Source organism: Harpia harpyja, chromosome 5 (assembly GCF_026419915.1).
Source record: "Harpia harpyja isolate bHarHar1 chromosome 5, bHarHar1 primary haplotype, whole genome shotgun sequence".
NCBI lineage: Eukaryota > Metazoa > Chordata > Aves > Accipitriformes > Accipitridae > Harpia > Harpia harpyja.
In genome coordinates, this window is record NC_068944.1 from 31,915,742 (window position 1) to 31,936,013 (window position 20,272).

Here is a 20,272-nt window from a genome sequence, read left to right on the forward strand (position 1 = left end):
GTTTCTCAAATTTATTAAGATTGCTTTAACATGTAGTCTTGTCTTTCAGCATGCGTGCAGCCTTTCCAAGTTTAGTGTCATCTGCTTATTAGAACTTTTTTCCTTTGGCAGCATTTTATTTCTCTTCTTCCCTTATGAAAGTCCCATGAGAAACAATGTCCAAAGACTCATTAAGTCGGGCTATATGATACACTTACTGCTGTTTCTCTAACTACAGGGTCTGCTACTATGTCATAAAGAATGTTTTGATAGATTTGAAGTAACTTTTTCTTGACAGGTCTATGTATTACTCAACTCAACTTATCTGCTAAATACTTCCAAATAATTTTTATTCCATATTTTGAGGGAATTGAAATTCAGTTGCTGCTACTTCCTTGGCCCTGCCTTATTTCATTTTTTAAAAGTTAGTCACGAGATGTTTTCCAATCTTTTGGAATCACTTCTATACTCTACAAATTCTCAGAAATGACTATTGATAATTCTGAGACTGGTCCAGTTAGCCCTAAATACCTTATGGTGAATTTCAACAGCTTTAACTGATTTGAGAACATCGAATTTATTTAATTATCATCTAATAAATTTTTTCCATGTTTGTTCCTGGTGTTGGTTTTAGTAGCTGTTTAATCACAGACACCTTTCTAATTAGGTGTCAACAAAGAAAAAGCACTAGCACTCCTGTGTTTTTGGTGTAAGTGCTCAGTGCCACCCCTTCATGGAAGAGCAAGCCAGTTTCCTATCTGTTGGTGTGCTTACAGATATGTCTTTGTGCATGGTGGGTGGGTGAGTTTGCTGAAGTTTAATTTCCCAAAGCCCATTTTCTTCTTTTTGTGTTGTCCCTTATTTTCCTAAAAATGAAGAATCAACCCTTCATGAATGCTCGATGTTTTCAGCTGCTTCTTCCCCACTGGTTCAAGTCAAAGCTACTACTGCCTTCCTTCCTAACTGCTTTTTACATCTTACGTTCAAGGATTTTTGTTCCTAACACAGTCCCAGGAACTTGCCAGATGCTTCTCTGTCCCTGTGTCTTTCTTTTCCCAAGAGATGCCTGTATGGTCATAATGGGGATATTTAAATAAGTCATGTGTTTTGAAATTTTTTGCTGATTCTCACAGAAAAAAACTTCTCTAATTCTCCTGGTTTCTTGCTATATTAAACTCTGACCCTAGTACCATCCTTGGTTTTGCCCTCTTTTGTCATTAATAGGAAACTGCCTGTAGGACCACCAGGTTAACCTATTTATTCCCTTCTGTTTGGGGCACTGCACCTTCATGAAGAATAGGACCAATTGAATACTGCTTAAAATTAGCAGGGATTTAAAAATAAGGCAGAAGTTGGTATGAATTAGGTGTTTGGATTAAGGAAGAGAAGATGGAGTTTAGACATAGTAAGTCTTCCAATACATAAAAGATAGGAAAAAAGGAATAAGTTACCCTGCATGTCTGATATGTACAGGAGAAGAAATAAAGCCTTTAAATTTTAGCAATAAAAGATTCCCATTAGATACTAAGATGACTTTTTTTTCTAACAGGTATAATTGATTTCTGTCTTGAGCTGTGGGGGAGCTGTGAGAGATCTCTAGAACTCTCTAAAACCATTTTAGATATGTGTCTGTCAGGAATTATGTAGATTTGGTTGATCCTGCCTTGAACTAGGGGAATGAACTAGCATATTCCTTGATCCATATTTTTCTATGAATTTTTTTTAGATCAGTTTGAAGTACTTGGGTCATACATATTGTTTGAGTCCTAGTGGAGAATATCCAGCCAAATTCTGATATATGTTTGATGCTAATAACCCTAGATTATGTCTTGCTTTCTGTAGTTCCCTTTCTCCTTTGCTAGGTGAGGCTGAGAAATTGACTTGTCTGAATAAGATTAAAGCCAAAGATTGTCAGTACAAGTTAATAGCCAATAAACTTTCAAAATGGGACAAGCAATGTTTAATTTTTTGGAGTGCAACTTTAGCCCACAGCTATGCTAGCTATTTACTTTCCTCCTCTGTTAGACTCAGGACTGTGAACCCTGGAATGAGATAATTTCATAGTATTTTTGCTGTACAGCTAGAGTAACTGACCTCTGTATTGTCAAGTAACTTTGATTATTCTGTTCAGGTAATTCACAGAAGAGGTTAAAAAAAAAATCCCTTCATCTCATTCTGGTTTTCATTTTCCAGTAGGAATCTTAAACTTCTTTCTCCTAATGTTTCTTTGTTGATCTTCATTTCAATTATGAGAATCACAGCATCAGTCCTAACTCCTTCTCCTATTTTTCTCTGCATGTTTTGTCTTTTGCTATGCAAGATTAAGCTATCTATTGATTTATTGTTGTGACAGTAGTCTTTCAGAAGACTAAGAAGAGACACTTGCCACTGGCACTGGCAATAGTGCTGTTTCATCTGCACTCTACAGTGTTGATAATATCTGTCATGAATGATATCATAAACATTAAGTCTTCTGAGCCTAGGAAAGCAGCAAAGTATGACCCTAATAAATCTCAAGACACTCTTACTAGATTTACACCCTTTGTGCAGAAATATTAATAGTGGGTTAGCTAGAATTAAACCCACTTCGAACTGCTGAGTGGAGTCATCAATAGAACAAAACACGCAATCCGTGCAGGGTCTGTCTTTTGCTCTGAAGTGAGATGGTACTCCTGAAAATATTACTGTCACTTCTGAATCCTTTGATCTTTTTGACAGTATCTCTTTAAGCCTTTGCATACTTCATCCTTAGAGCTATTGACTTAAAAATAAGACCCATTCTAAATGCTCCTGTTTCTGTAAATAGGCTAAATGAGCTGGCAACTCTCTTCTGTTGTTTATCATTTTCATGTTCCTTGTTTTATTGTGTATGCATGTAGACAGAGAAATTTTTACTTCCTTTCTCTGTAAAGTAATTCCAAGATGTCATTGTGATTATAATTATTAAGTCATAGTTTTTATCTTCCACATTAAAAAAATAAAAAATGCAAATGCCCTCCAATAAGCAAAAGCTCTTAAAAATTTCACTGAAAGAACCACAGTTTTTGTCTTAAGGCTCTGATTGTTAACGGAAGAGCACAGACAGTTAAGAGGCTTCTGTGGTTGCATATGTCTGATAGAATTTATTTGGGAGCCTCTTCAGCTAAAGGAGTGCATTGCTTTATCTTGAAGGTAGTTATTCCCTGCAATGGACTGAAAGGAAGCCTTGATGGGAAGAGAGAGAGAAAGCTGTTCATGTTCTGTTGCCTGGCATTATTAGGTTGATTCTTATGCCTCTATAGATGTGGCTTTTGGCTGTAGAGCAGTGAAAGAAACAAACTTACAGTACAACTTGCCTTTCTGCATAAATTTACTTCAGACACCTCTTTGAAATGCTGTTCTTCCCAGTGTAGCAACAAACCGCCCAGTTTGGTAGGCAGTTGTGATAGCAGCAATTCACCAGCTGAAATCTCAGGCTTGCTCCTTCTTGCCTAGGCATTCCCGGCATTGTTATGCCACAGTGCAGTCTAACCTGGTAAAAACTGATGGGTTTCCTACATTACTGCATTCTGACATCACAGCTGTAACTCGTATAACCCTGTCACCTCTGTGAGAATTATTTTGGTTTTTGATAGTGATGTAGCCCTAAAACAACTATGGTTTTAACTTAAGCCTAAGAGCAGCATTGTTAATTCTTTATTCCATGTTGCTGCATTGTGATTACCCTACTGTTAGTTTAAAGCTAGGTTGCTTACGTCTGTATGACAGTAATCCTGTCTTTGTATTGATTTGGAAAACTGGTTTTGGGTGCTAATGAAACAGATGTAAAAATAACAAAACCTCAAATGTTTTCCCTTAGCTAATTGCAAAGACAACAGGATTTTTGTTTATTAGTGATGGTGCTTCTTCCATTGTGTGTACCTATAAAAGATATATTTCTATAGAAGAACTTAACTAACAACTAACCTTGAATGTATTTTTTTTTTGTCAGAGCCACCATTATCTTCATTTTTCCTCCATATTTCAGTTTTTAGAAATTATCTGGGGTATTTTTTTTGTTTGTTTGTTTTAATGCTGCTCCTCTTCCTTTCACAGGACAATGGAGTCTCTGTCTGGGGACTTCAGTAAACAGTCCAGTAAAATCAGTCTGCATGTCAGCTTTTTTTATAAAATTACCTCTTTGGTTTGGGTTTTTGGGGGGTTTTGGGTATTTTTTTTTTTGCATGATGCATGTAATAAGAGGTGCCCCAGCTGTTAACAGGTAACCTAAAAATCATGCTTGTGTCACAGATGCAAATTCCTTTGTTAGTTTTATTCAGGCGTGGATTTAATTTTGGAAATATTTCAGATGATAAATGGCACAATGTAAATAGTAAGAATCTTTTGAGTATGATGCAGAATACTTTGGAGGACACTGTTCTTACTGTTAAGAATATTAATTGAGCATATGTGAAAAGAGAGTGGAAACAGAAGCAAGGTAATACTTTTCAAGGGTAAATACAGAGCTAGGAATATAGCCCAGTCTTCTGCTCCTCCACTCCCAATATCCTGTCCATTAAATTGGTGTTGCTGGTGCAGTATCTCTACTTGCTCCCAACTACATGCAGTCCCTTGTCCCAACAGTTTCTGCTACATGAATCCTCCCTCTTTCTCAAACTGGGTCACCAATCCCATGGTCTGCCGTTACCCCAATCTGCTGTCATCCTTTTTTCCTTCCCATATATGAGGACTCAAACTCCATTAATTTGACTGCTCTATGTGCCTGAAGTTTTCTTAATACAATGTGGACATCCCAGATTTCAGTATTTATTTTGCATTCTGGCTCAGGACCAACCAAGCTTTCTTCTTTAGCTTGGTTCCAGGACCAATTATGAAGAAATAAAAACACAATTCCATCATTTTATCATGTCTGGGACCTTCAATAGATGATTTGCGACAGTTTAGAAAAGTTCATATGGCTTCCCCTTTTGTAATTTGTGCCTGATTTGTCATCATGTTGAAGTCTGTTCCTGTATGCTCAGGTGAACTGTGATTTCAAAACAGTTGATTCTCTTTTTTTAAAGATTATTGTGTTACTGTTACTTTTCCATACACATTTTTTTCTCATATAGTGTTCAGTACTTCAATTTTCCATTTGGTACAATAGTTCTCTGTGTCTGGGTGCTAAAACATATATTGTAACCACCTTTTCACCTTTCATAGAAGTGATAGGAAATAGTTGCTTGATTTTTTTTTTTTAATTGTTTTAAAAGATCTGCCATAAAGTTGTTTGCCTTAAATCTATTAGCAGCTCTGCAAAATGTGTCTGCAAGGATTGGGAAAACAGGAATCTAGTCTGTGTGACACACTTGCTTCCTCACTACTATTAAAATATTTTTATTTTACTCGTGCAGTTACTTAGATTTCTGCTCCTCCCACCCAAGCCTAATCTGTATTTTCTCAAAGAACGTTATGCTAGTGCAGTGTATAAAGCTTTTTTATTTGTTTGATGCTTTACTGGTAAGGGAGAATGACCCGTATGATCATTAGATATTCAAGTTATAGTAATTCAGTGGAAATGTGAAAATTTTAGAAGTTAATTTATTTAGCTGTAATAGGAAGAATTATGGTGGTTAAATTTTGTGATGTGATAAGCATGTTTCAACTTCTAAACGTCTATATTGCAAAAATATTTTATCTTTGAATGCATGCCCATGTCCTCTTTATCACAGCCTAATTTGCTGAAATTAAGACCCCCATAATATGTTAATGCCACATTAAAGATATTCCTTTTTTAATACAAGAGGAAATCCAAAAACTTAAATATAACAAATAATGGATAGCAGTGCAGATGCTGATGATCTTGTAAGATTTAATAGTTATTTTGTGCAGTAATGACAACACTTCCTATTAAAGGACATTTTATTTTGAAGTAGATGGACATCAGCTATGACTAAATAGTGTAAATTTGTCAACAAATTCAGTGTTGGCTTTTTTTGCATAGTGTAATAATTCCTTCATCAATATATTTTGATGTTTAATGTAAGAATTTAAGTTGTGTTTTCTTTTTCCTATGTTGTGTCTCTTAGCGTGGACTACTATTGAAAGAGACTGAAAAGCAGTAATGTAGTTCAGGCTGATGAAAAGAGAAACATCCTGCATTACACCATAAGCATAGCATTATCCTAAAGTTTATATGGTGTGATAACTGTCTTCCCACATTTCTCCTACAAAGTGTAACTCCTCTTTTAGCAATATTTAAGTAAGTATGCTATGGATCTTTTTTTTTTTTTTAATGTTTCTGTATTTCAAAGAGTAATTCTGCGTTAAAGTTTGTGTCTGTCTTTCAGAAAGAGAAATTAAATAAGGATATCCAAGAGATCTAAACACATTCAAAACAATCAGATCCTTACAGAAGTTATGTTAGGAAGGTTTCACCAGATCCTTAATCCATTCTCCCAGCAGTGCAAGTTTTTTGGTTTGTTTGTTTGGGGTGGGTTTTTTTTTTGTTTTGGTGGTTGGTTGGGTTTCTTTTTTTTGTGTGTGTATAGTATGTTTCCTATAGTGTGGTGCTTTAAGCCTGATTTCTTTTTTTAAATGAGTGAAGAGAGAGACCTTCCACAGTCTACAGAGTGTTTTTCTATTCTTTTATCCAAAATTGGCCTGCAGTTCTATAAACTGTACCATGACTATGTGGAAGGTAGGTAGATATGTATGTTCTTTGATTTTACTGCCTTTATCAGCCTCCTTTGCCAGCATCTTTGTAAGAGGAGCAAGGACATAGAAGAGCTTTCCAATAATAGTTGTCCGTTGTTGTCCAGAGCCAAAACTTTCAAAACTATCTTTGGGAAACTGAGATTTGACAGAATGTGTTCTGTTTCCATCATTGTTCTGAAATGAAGATCTGTCACATATTAACTTTAAAGTACATAGGTAATAAACTAGTATTTTAAAATAAAAGTCAGAAACAAGACCTGCAAGAGAGCTTAATATCAATATATGCTAGTTAGGGGCAAAACGCAAGAACTGTTGCTGAGTAGCCAGCAACCTTGTTCAGCTCTCTTGTGTTTAGAAAAGGGAAGAATAATCTACTGTATTTCCTTTAGGAAGTATTTGGGCAACTGTGATTCAACACATAAGCCTGTCAGGAGCAGCCATATGTATCAAACTTTTAAACACAGAATGATATGGAGACTTTCGCTAGAAGGAGTCACCTTTTGAATGAACACTTTGGTAAAATATTCTTAGGAAGAGTGTTTAATCTATCTGTTGAAGACTTAAAACCTGCAGTGAAAATTGAAGTCTGCTGGGAACTTGAAGACATGCTTGTTTTAATGGATTTATGAGCTTTTGTTGCAACATCCCAGTAACCCAAGAAGCTGCTTTTTCTTGCAGGTATAAAATGAATTATTCTACATTTCAACTTGCTAGTTGCTGATTGAGATTTATTTGTTGGGGTTAGGTTTTTTTGGCATTTCTGTTTTGTTCTCTGTATTTCTTTTGCATTGCAAAATTAGTATTTAAACCTATTATTTGTTACTGCTTTGAATTTCATTTATCCCACAGCTGACTTTTGTCTTTATTTCTAAGCACTCTGTCTTAAGGGACATGCACAACATCCTGCAAAATGGTATAATCTTTTTTTAATGCTATTTCTAGTATTCCATAGAAACTGGGGGGGAGGGGGGGTGGGAAGAGCCTAAACTGAACACTACAACACAGGCAATTCATTACAGATTTTCCGCTTAGTATTCAGTAAATTGTCAAGTCCTTATTTTCATCATTAGCATATTTTTCACAGAGCAGAAGCATAGCCATTTCTGGCAGACTGAATTAAATGTGTTTTATTTGAATGTGAAAGAGGAAAACATTGTCAGGCTTTCTATGAAAGCATCATTTTCTAGTAATAATTTATTTTCTGGAACAGTTTTCTGTGGATGTCTTTACATTTCTATAAAGATATGGGTATGTGTTTCAGTCTACCTTTAATTAAACCATTTCTTAACTGAAGGGGAAAAAAATACAGAAATAATTCTTTTTTTCTTTTTTCTTTTTTTTTTTTCCCCCTGTATTGCATGAGCTGAAAAATTTACTAGTTCTCTTATAGTTATGCACTGGCATATTTAATTTAAAATTCTGAAGCATGTTTTTATAGAATCAAGACCAAAAAAAGCCTCAGAATTTCACTGTCCAAGTACTACGAAAAAGATCAGGTGTAACTGTTGAGAAAATTTGGTACATACATGAATTTCTTTTCTATCTAAGCCTAGCTGATAGCAATTCCATTTTATTTACTTTGAGTCTCATAGGTAGTCATCTTAATTACTGTGAAATTAAAATATGTGCATGTTCTTAATTTCAAAACAGAATTTAAAAAGTGCCTAAACATCTTTTGCTTGCTTACGTACTATCATGCGAAGGAAAAATATGTTTTATGCAAGATCTGCTTTTCTTTCAGTGGTATAGGAAGCTCCCATCTTCTGCTTGTAATCCCAATAAACTCTGCATTTGTCAGTGAGGCTGTTTTATGATAGCTGTATGCTAGAACCAGTAATTGTGTGACTGGCAAAAATTTACAGTATCAACAGAGAACTGAGAACCAAAACATATATATCAAATTAAAGTATAAATAAAATAACTTAAATATTGTATTTACGAAACTGTATTTATGTGCTTGAGTGTGTAAATACACCTACAGACACAAATTCACCTTTCTACAAATACACATGCACTTGCATGCATATGAAATTGTATATCACAAAATTATACTCAAATACATCCCTTGCTCAGTTATTCCAATAGCAAAGACTATGGGAAAGAGCTCAAAAGATTCCTAAGAACTGTTTTGCTGTTTGCCCTCAATAGCTGAAAGAGAGGACAAATTGATTTTTTTTTTCCCCCCCCATTTCTTTTGGTTTTCATTTTATTTGTAATATGAAAAAAGGAAAATGGGATCTAGTAGCTCTACCACTGGAAGGTAATACTTACGAAAGAAAAAACAAGCAAAAATAGCTAACTGAGTCACCCTATTTACCATCTTATAGCATCCATAGTTACTGCTGTATCTTTTATATGTTTCAATAAGCTTGCTTAAAATATGTTTATCTGCTATCAGGAATCTATCAAGATACACCATTCTGTACCTTTTTTCCTAAAAGAGCTTCAATTGCATGCTTTTATATTTCATTTACAAATAAAATAAGTGCGGGATCTAGATAATTATTATTTTCTCTTGCAAATGGCCCTCATTACTTGTTATTGCTTCTTTTCTTTTTCTTATGTTACCAATACACCTTGAGTTTTTGTTTTATAGACTGTTAAATACTTGAGGTAGCCGTTATCAAATATGGAATTATTGTGTCAAAAATAACATGTGTTCCCTACAATCATCACAAAGGAAAAAAACTATGACCTGTAAAGGACAGCAAGGAACTTTTTGAGAAGAAATCTTTACGAATATATGACAAGCAGGAAGTTGTTGTTTTGTTTTGTTTTGTTTTTTTAAAGACTGCTTGCTTTCAGTCAGGGATTCTTTTCTAGGCCAGTGAAAATTAGGCAGTTTCAAACTGTATGTGTACTCTTAACTGTCTGTCCCCTTCATCCAAAACTAACGCCACTAATCCCAATCCAACCGTTAACTTTTCTCTGTTTCTAGTAGTAGCTTAAGGGTATTAATGTAAACAATTGCATCAAAATACCATTCAGTCAGAAGATGTACTGAACTGTATAAACTGAAGTAGTAGTGATACAAGATTATTTGTGCCCAGGTTTACAATCCAGGAATTCATTACCTGATTGGTACTGTCAATTGATTTAATATTATACTTACCATTTAATTCTTTATTAAAAATATTTAGACACAGTGATCGGGATTCTTAACAGAAAACAATTTCTGGTTAAGACTAGATTTTGTTTGTGATACCACATTATGTTATGTTTCTTTGGCTTGCTCTTTGTATGTATGTGTGTCTCAGCCTCTACATTCAAAGGGACTTTATTAATGACTTCAGCAGAATCAAGCTTCCTTTCAGATGGAATGATGTGCATATCAAGAATGGCTAGTCTTAAACTTTTATTTTAATTATCAATGCTTTGTTTTTACAAATTACTTGATGGCTACTATTGTTATAATTTTAAAACATTGTCTGTGACATTTTGAAATTAGATTGACTTTTAGTTACAAGTTAAATAGAAACTTAAGTCTCTCTGTTCCAGACTTAATGAGCTGTTGTAAGTCAAAAAATAATGAGATCTACTAATAGTATGAATTGCAACAGCTGGATTAAGTTAAAACACAAAAATAAAAGTATCTGCTCAGTCCTTTGAGAGAAGGAAAGAACCTTTTGCTATGCTGTTTTGCCAAGTTAAACTCTCTTATGTACAACAAGTATAATTTAAACATTTCACATCCACCCAAATGTTTTAATTTGACCCAATACAATAAATCATATGTTGCTACATTTTTAAAGGTACAGGATGTACTGCAATTGCCTGTTCTGTATTTATTTTCAGGCTTTCCTTACAGGTTGGAGCTCTTAACAAAAACATTTTAAGGACATAAATGACACTTATTAGTCAACAAAGTTGTAGTAGTTACATTTATTTTAATGTAAAGTGTGAAAGTATCATCTTGCTTGCAGAAGTATTTTTGTAGGAATAAATATTACTAGAAAAAAGTAATTTGCTTTTGGATCTAATCTTTATTTGTCATTACTCCCAGCTTCCTTATTCTTTATATCAGTTTGATTTTTCTGCTGGTATTGGTGGTTGAGTAAATTAGTCTTTAAATACAAGAATATTGAGAAAAATCTTTTGTAAGGGAAGGAATGTTTCTTTTCATTCATTCATTCATTCTTTCACATGATACAATAGATTTAACAAATTTTTTTTTTTTTTTTGTCGATTGAGTGTGAACTGAAGATGTAGAAATAGGTCGTTCTCATATGTTCTAACTTCCTTTTTCTCTTTTTGGGTTGGATACAATGTTTTGGATGCTAAAAATAAACATGACACTTTTGCATAATTATCCCAGAATTTGACATTTAGTTTCAAAATTCTAAATTCCTTCAGTGAGATGTCATGCCCTAATTGAAAACTGGGGAGAAGAAATAAAGAAAAAAAGCTGTGGAGATTTTCCTGAATTTTTGTGAGTGAGAAGGAGTAAGATATGGTACACTTCCTTTGTTTTGAATAGAAATTAACAAAAATAAAATGAAATGTAGTGATTTCAGTTGTTCTTGTTTCATAAAAAGGTTTACTATTATTTTATACTTCTGTTTTAAAAGAAGTATGATTCTTTTATCAGAATAGGATATTATAGGATGGAGAGAGAGGTGAGGGCAAGAAAGAGAAGAGAATGTGGGGAGAGCCAGAAAGAGAATGTGAAAGGGAGAAGAGAGAAGAAGAGATAGGGAGAGAAGATGGAGAACTAGAAAGGATAAAGGAAAGGGAAATGAAAGAAGAGAAGAAATGAGAGAAGGAAAAGGAAAAGGGAGAAAGAAGAGGAGAGAGAGAGAAAGAAAAGGAAAAGAGAGGAAGAAAAGAAGAGGTATACATGACAAGGTGCTGGCAGTGGGGGCTGCCGGGCAGCCTCTGTGAGGAGAGGCCGGACACAGCCGATTCCAGCCGGCTCCAGCAGACCCACCACAGGGCGCTGCTGAGCCCAGCAGCCAAGATGGTGGAGCCTCCCTGGTAACATATTTAAGAAAGGGCAAAACCAGCACTCAGGCAGAAGGGGAGGGTAAAAAAGAGAGCGTGAAACAGTAGTGTGAACACCAAGGTCAGTGAAGAAGGAAGGGGAGGAGGTGCTCCAGGCGCTGGAGCAGAGATTCCCCTGCAGCCCGTGGAGGACCACGCTGGAGCAGATACCCACACTACAGCCTGTGGCAGACTCCACGCTGGAACATTTGGATATTTCCTGAAGGAGCTGTTGCCCACAGAGAGCCCAGGCTGGAGCAGGCTCCTGGCAGGAACTGCAGCCCATGGAGAGCCCGCAGTGGAGCAGACAAAAAGTGTGAGTAGGAAGCAGCAGCACAGAGGAGTTTTTGTGGACTGATTGTAACCTCCACATCCTTCAGCACTGCTCAGTGAGGGGGAGGTAGAGGAATCAGGAGTGAAGGAGGAAAGTTGAGTCTGGAATCAGGGAGCTGTTGTTTTAATTTTTTTGTCTTTGTTTCTCTCTACCCAAATCTATTTTAATTTGCAATAAATTAATTTTCCTCAAGTTGAGTCTGTTTTGCCTCTTGTCTTTATCTCAATCTACGAGCTTTTTCATCCCTTTTTTTCCCTGTGTCCTGTTGAGGAGGGGGATTAAGTGGCTGGGTGGGCATTTGGCTGCTGGCCAACGCTAGGCTACCACAAGAGGAAAGAAAGAGAAAGCAAGGGAGAGAAAGAGAGAGAGGAAGAAAAAAGGTAAGAGAAAGAAAAGAAAGAGAACAGAGAAGAAAAAAAGAGAGAAGGGAAAGAGAAGAGAAAGGAGAAGAAAAAAGAGAAGGGGAGTGGAAGAGAGAAAAAAGGGAGAAAAATGAAAAAGGGAAAGAGAGAAGAGGAAAGGAAGAAGAGAGGAAAGAAGAGACAAAATAAATATAGGGAAAGAAAAGAAGACAATGAAAAATAAGAGAAAAAAGCAGAAAGGAAAGAACAGAGAGAACATGAGAGAAGGGAGAGGAGAACAAAGGGAAGGAGATAAGATAAAGAAGAGAGAAAAGGGGGAAAGAAAAAGAAAGAGAAATGAAAGGCAGGAGACCAAAAAGGAGAGAAAAAAGAAAAGGAGAAGAAGAAAAGAGAGAAGAGAAAAAAAGGAAAAGAAAGAGACAGGAAAGAACAGAAGAAAAGGAGACAGAAAGGAAAATGAGAGAAAGGAAAGAATAGAAAGGAAACAAGTCCAAGCAAGTCCACTGTGGTTGAGGAATCTGTAACTGAATGCTGTTAGCAGCAAAGTTAAAAATTTAACTGCCAGGAAGAACTTGTGTGTGGTACTGGCATGTGGTACCCTGGAAATTACTTTCCATCAAGTAAAAACTGTAAAATCCTTATATTAAAATAACTCAGCTTTGGTGGTTTCAGCATTGCCATTCAATGAATAGATATGTTCTTTCCAGGTAAAAAATTCCATAGAAATTTTAATAAGCATTAAAAACTTTCCTACTGATTTGGAAATTTGATTGCATTAAAAACTTTCTTACTGATTTGGAAAATGGATTACTTAGGCAGATGGATGGTGTGGCTGAAATGGCACAACGTAGCAAACTCCGGCAGGCCAGCGTGTTGGCATGTGTCAATTTTTAAGAATGGGCAAAGTTAATAAAACAATTTAATTAGGATAACTCAAACTTACTAAGATTTTTGCTAGTGAGAGTAAAGAAAGAAAAATAAATCACTTTTAAGTTCAGCATAGCAATCTGCTTTAATGCTGTCCTTTCTATCAGGGAGAAATATTATTTAATAAAGTAATCTCATATTACACGACAGTGTGGTAGCTCAACATTGAGTAACATATTCAAGATTTAAAGATTTCTGAAGTGAAAAAAGAAATCCATAATTCTCATAAAATATAAACAATAGTTTTAAACTCTACAGTAGTTAGTGAACTTTGCTCAGCAATACTTGATTATTTCCTTTAAATGGTTAAATATTGCCACAATTTAAGCCTTTTCTCTGAAATATGTTTACCTTTTAAAATTTAATTCTAATAGGTCTTAACAGCATGTGTTTTGCCTCTTGTATTTTCGTTTCATTACTAGGGGAAGGTGGAAGGACATGTCTGTACGTAAGCACCTATTCTAATTTTATAAATTGAGTTGCAATTGGTCTTAATGGCAACGACTGGAAAACCATACTGAAATCATGTGAGAGAGCAGGGACATGACATTAGGCTTGAGTGGAAGAACGTGGTGGGGGGGTAGGGCTCCTTCAAGCTTGGTAATTCTGCTTTCCCTCAGCAGGGTGGTACCTCTGCCTCTCCCCTCCTCTGTGTCTTCTCATGCCACATGTAGCAACCCAAGGGGTTACAGCTCAGGCGAGCCAGCTGCATCTGGCGCGTATGTTCAGAAGAGGCGGGAGGGAGCATGTTGCTTTACTGACAAAAGGTGAAATACAGGCCTTGCTCTGAGGAGTCTGAAATGGGAACCAGTTGTGTCAGTCTGAGGCCATCCTTCTCCAGTTTCTGTAAACCAATATTGCAGCTGAAAGAATAATCCCGCTCTCTCCAAGCTGCTTTTCCTCTTCTGGGCTGCCCACCTCCCTGGATGCTGGCACAAGCATTCACATGGCTATTTGGAGAAATAATCACGATTTAAAGAAAAAGAAAAAGTGTGTGTGGGGGGGGAGTGGTGCAGGGAGAACATGTCATGGAGGCAGGAACATGTGGTCTGCCTTAGAGGGAAGCCACTCAAGCTTCTGCTTTGAATGCTAGAGCTGGCTGAAAGTGACATGAGCCCAGTATTAATCTTGGTGCAAACCTCATTGGTGAAAGCAGAAACTACCCCATTGCCTTACATACAGGTACATAGATGCGCTATTGCTGGCATAACTGCAGGATGGTGTTTTGTCAGTGACACAGCTGTGGTAACAAAAGCCCCTGCTGTGGATGATAAGAAAGGCTGGAGATTCTGCTAGTCAACCAGGGGAGGAGCGTGGCTGGAAGCTGTGACTGCATCAGGATTACATTCCTGGTATAGCATGATAAAGTGGGAGTCCTACTCAGCCTTCTGAACTAGACCTGGCCCCTAGTGGTTTTCCAGCAATGATTTGTTCTGCCTTCTTTTCCCTTTTTCACTGTGCAACAGAGTTAATGAAGCCACTGTCAGATGCTGCATGGGCTTCCTCTGTGAGTGGTGCAGCAGCTCAGAAGTCCTGTTGTTCTTTTGCAGTATATTTTGTCACTCTTGCAGATCTCCAGCAGAGGCAGCTAATCAGAGACCTAGCAGTTGTAGTGGTTTCCAGGCTTCTTCAGAAAGCTTCAGGGAAAATCTGGGAGCTCCTGCTTCTGGGAACTTCAGTGGCTTGCTGCTGCAGGTTAGGGCCAGCCTATGGAGGCATTTGCTTCCTTCAGCTCATACAGACAGCTTTTGTTGGCTACTTGCTGGTTGTAGACTACCTATGTATTCTGTCTTCAGCTGACTGTTGATGAAGCAGTGTCAAGCACCTGTTTGATGAATGCTTGAGGAGTGGCTGTATAACTGGTGGGCAAGAGTGCAGGTCCCAGAGCCCAGGAAACAGAGGGAGCTAAGAGACCTAGCAGTTTTCACAGCAGTTAGTACAAGAGGGAGACAGTGGGGTGCAGAAAATTAGCTCAGGACAATGTGGGACTGCTTATAACTGTGCAGTGATGGTACTGATACACTGTAGGGCATGGTCACCAGCAACTGTTCCTGGCACATCAGAGGCCTTGGCCCAGAGAGAACTCCAGTTCTTGGGCTGCACTCCCAGGTCTAGGACTCGCACTGGGCAGGGCTGTGGCTTCACCCACGGGAAGTGCACTCTGGTCAAGGTGCTGAGTTTCCAGGTGAAGGAGCTCTGGGAGATGAGTGGACTGTGCAGCATGAGAGGGGACAAACAGGAGATCAACAGGATCTTTGCAGAGACGAGAACCCAGGCTCTGGGATGTGAAGTAGAGGCAGCTAGAGATTATAGTCAAACGAGCTGCGGATAGAGACTCCTAAGATTGGGAAGTTGGAAATTTATTACTTCTGGCAGTAGAAGGGAGGTTCTCTGCTAGCAGAGAAGGATAGGTGTAGTGCCCTGGAAGGAGGTGAGCAAGATTGTCAGGGGAGACATCAGAGCCAGCTGAGGCTCAGGCAAATGCGTACATGAAGAAGAAAAGGAGGGTGATAGTTATTTGAGACCATATCCTGACAGAGACAGAAGCACCCATCTGCCAACCTGGTGTACTTGCTATAGCTGAAGGTTTACTTCTTTTGGGGTACTTGAATCACAAATGTTGCAGATGGACATATCTGAGGCTTGTCCAACCCTCAGACTTCACCCCTTGCTGTTCATCCATGTGGCTACCATGCTATTACTGGGGTGAGCCCAAGTATATAAAAAATGACAGCAGAGCCCTGGGGGCAAAGATGAAGAGCAGAAATGCCCAGGTGGTATTTTCCTCAGTCCTGCCAGTGAGGTGGAAATGCTCAGGTGGCAGAGGGCACGTCCCTCAAGTCAAAGTGTAGCTGCATGGCTGGTGTCACAGGCAAAGCTATGGTCCCCTCTTTGAGGAATAAGGACTGCTGAACAGGGACAGGATCCATGAGATGGAGTGTGGCAAGGGCATCTTTGCTGACAGTCTCAGTAACCTTTTCTGGAGGGCTTTGAAGTAGCTACTTAATGGGAGGGTTGCTGCAATTTGAAGAGAAGTGAAGGCATGGGGAACACTGAGAAAGCGTCTGGGGAACAAAATGAACCTTGCACGTTCCTTATGCAGGCAGTATGACTGAGGTATCCATTTCAAGTGCCTGTACACAAATGCACAGAGCATGGGAAACAAGCCTAGGAGGAATTGCAAGTCTGTGCACACTTGCAGAGCTCCTTAGGGTTACAAAGACATGGTGAGATAGTTCACACAGTGGAGTGCTGCCATGGATAGATGGATGGATACACGCTGGCAAAGAGGGGCAGTACATGCAAAAGAGGGGTGGGAGTGTACAGTGCTTTCCCTTAGAATGGGTACTGAGCCTGTCAAGTACTTAAAAGAGAGATCAGAGGGCAGAATAACCTGAATAATGTTGTGGTGGCATCTGCTGCAGACCATCTGGCCGAGAAGTAGATGAGGTGTTTAAGTAACTACTGGGGACCTTGCAATTGTTACAGGCCATAGTAGTCAGGGGGGATGCAAGCAAGCCAGGACATTCCTGAAGGTCAATTTCTTGATGCAGATGATTGACAAACCAACTAGGGGACATGCTGTCCCAGACTTGTTACACATGAACAAGGAAGAACTGATTGAAGGTGTGAAGGTTGATGACTGTCTTGGCCATGGCTGATTATCAGACTATGGACAAAAGGGCACAGGAAAACTCTTTTATCTTCCTTGGTGAATATGAATGGCCCAAGTGTGGCAGAAAGCCAATATGAATGAGCAAGGGCAAATCATGCCTGACCAGCCTCATCACCATCTATGATCAGATGACTGGTTCAGTGCAGGAGAGGAGAACAGTAGATGTTGTTTACATTGACTTTAGTAAGACCTTTGGCATAATTTCCCATAGTATCTTCACAGCCAAATTGGTGAGATAGGAACTCAATAAGTGGATGATAAGGTGGATGGAAATTCGCCTGGACTGCAGGGTCCAAAGTGTTTTGATCAAAGGTGTTAACTCCAGCTGGTGACCAGTTGCTAAAGGTGTTGCTCAGGCATTGATACTGAAGCTGTTATTGTTGAATGTTGCTATTAAACACCTGGACAATGGGATACAGTGCACACTCAGCAAGTTTGAAGATGATCTGGATGAACTGGAGGGAGTGGTTGGTACACTGAAAGACTGGGCTGCTGTTCAGAGGGATCAAGACAGAATAGAATTGTGCTAACAGGAACCTCATGAAATTCAACAAAGGCAAGAGCAAACTCTTTCATCTGGGACATAGTAACCCATGCAGCAGTACAGGTTGGGGGCTAACAGGCTAGAAATCAGCTTTACAGAAAATGACCTGAGAGTCCTGACGATTAACAAGCTAGATGTTAGTCCAGCAATGTGCCCTTGCAGCAAAGGCGGCCAAGCCCATACTGGGCTGTGTTAGCAGGAACGTGGCCAACAGGTGAACTGTTCCTTGCCCTTTCTTCAGCACGTGTGAGACCACATCTGGAGTACCATGTCCATTTTGGGGCCCCCTAATACAGGAAAGAGATTGATATACCAGAGTCAGTCCAGTGGAGGTTCACCAAGATGGCTGGAGGCTAGAGCCTATGATGTATGAGGAAAGGCTGGGAGAGCTGGGCTTGTTCACACAGGAGAAGAGAAGGCTCAGGGGGATCCCACTGCAGTCCACCGCTCACTAATGGGAGGGCATAGAGAAAACAGAGCCAGGCTTTTCTTGGACGTTGCACAGTGACAGCATGAGAAGCAAAGAATGAGAGGCAACAGACACGAACTGGAACATGGAAAATTCTGATTTGATACTGAGAAAAATATTTTCCTAGTGAGAGCGGTTAAGCACGGGAGGAGGTTGTCCAGAAAGGCCGTGAAGTCTCCATTCTTGGAGATTGCACAAAACTTGACTGGACAAGGCCCAGATCCAAGTGGCCCTGCTTTGAGCAGGACTACATGACTTCTGGAAGTTCCCTCCAATGTAAATTAGGCTACAATTATATGCGTGTGTGAACCTTGGTGGAGCTGAATGTTCTTAAAAATAGCTGTAACTTGGGGGTGGGTGGGGGGGTGGGGTGTACTTTTTATTTGCATTTGACTAACCAGTTATATCTCAATAACACACACAAGATATTCTTAAAGCACTACAGAGAAGGTTGTGGAGACTGGCCAATTAAAAAGCCAAATTAAACAAGAGAACTTGGGATAACTTCATAGAGGTCCCTTGTGTAGGATGATTAAATTTTAGAGGCCAAAAGGCATTCGGTGATTACTGACTATGTCTTGTTCAGCATAGTCACTTTACTTTCCACCTTAATTTTTTTTTTTTTTTTGAGGAGTAAGCTTCACCCAACTTGAAGCCAAGAATATTTGGAAGGGTGGGGTGGTTTTTTTCATTTTATACATTGCACATTTTGTGGCAATGTTTTTCTTGGGTTTAGTACATTTTTGATTGTAGCACAGTCATTACTTCATTTTTCTAAACATATGTATTTAAAACCCACAAGGGCCTGTGAAATCTGATACTAAAATAAGACATCATATATATCAAACCCATGGCTTCTTTAAGAAAGCCATTTTTTAACCTCTACTCCAGAGTTCCTTTCATGTGGCAGGAATTCATTTTCTTCCTTTCTTTATAATTTTGTTCTTCATGGTGATCATTGGTATTAGAGTAGAAAATGAAAAATGTACTACTGCTTTTTAATGAAATAAGTTAAAACTATTAAAAGGAAATATTTTGTTAAAAGATAAAAGAAAAAAACATATATTCTTGAATAGGAAGTAGCTGTCAGAGAGAACTGTGTTATTTGACCAGCATAAGAATTTGTTACACAAAGAAATCAAATAGTTTCTTTCAAGTGATGTTGAATGAGGAGGGTGTTCTCAGTCCAGAGGACACCTTAGTTGTCGTGACTCTCTCTGACACATGCTGATTTCTTGTTCTTTTGGGATAATTTTCTTTCTGAAACATTTTTCTTTCAGGATGATTTCAAAAGGTATTCTTTAATCTTTGCCTGTGTCTTTCAAAAACACATTCAAAATGCTTTTTTTCTTTGTTAGCATTGGTTTTTTCTTGTATTATTTGTACTACATCTAACAAAATGGTAAGGATTCAAACTACAGAGATGCACTTACTATATATCCTTTCTTTGAGGTTTTTCTTCACAAAGACAAAAACCCTGGGTTTTTCCAGGTGTTAGGGAACACAAAAAAGTGTAAACATTCTCTATAAAACTTGTATTCTCATTTCCTTTCTGGTCGAGGAATACTTGTTGCCATAAGTGAATATCATTTAAAGAGGTGTCATGGTGTTTCAAACATGCTTTTCAGAACATTCAAGATATTCAGGGAGACCTACTCAGAGGCATGGATGACAAAGGGCAAGGGTAATCAGCAAAAATAATAAGTAGGGATACTTAAATTTCAGGAAAGCATCTTTGTATCTTTCTGTCTGCAGTGTATAATGTCACATTGGTATGATAAGTTTGTATGCTTTTTATTTTTTCTTCTCAAATTTACGTGCTATACGGCTAGCATCTTGTTTTCAAATACATTGTAAACCTAGAGTAAATTTGTATCTCCATAGGAAATTTTTCCTTCAAAACCATTTTTTTTTAAGAAAAAATATTTTCGGGGAAAATCCATGGCAATAACTCTGTAAAATTCTATCCAGGAACATTTTTAAATTTTACACAGGTTCTAGAACTTTTGTATGTAAAGGCTTTCTTGTGAGAGAAATTTTTTTTTTTTTTTTAAAAAGAAGCTGCCTCACTAGCTTAAGGAGTACTGAGATTTGCGATGAACTTTTGTTCCCTGGGCTTTTCATTTTATGGTTTTAGATGAGTCATAATAAAGCTGTGATTTCACCACAGATGAACTCCATTTGGTTTTTTTTCTGCAACATTACTGTGGCTGTTGTCACCTGGTTTGACACCATCAGACGTTTTCCCAGGCTGCCAGCACCAGAAGATGCAATACACTTTGCTCTAGATATCAAAAAGATTCTTTGTCAGTGTTGTAGGGTACCA

The 20,272-nt window shown here is 38.1% G+C and overlaps 1 protein-coding gene across 1 annotated transcript in view; it reads left to right on the forward strand.

The window, feature by feature from the left end:
• ASXL3 (ASXL transcriptional regulator 3) overlaps positions 1–20,272 on the forward strand; it is a gene marked incomplete at its 5' end in the record, with an annotated part of 136,478 nt that overhangs the window by 29,421 nt on the left and 86,785 nt on the right.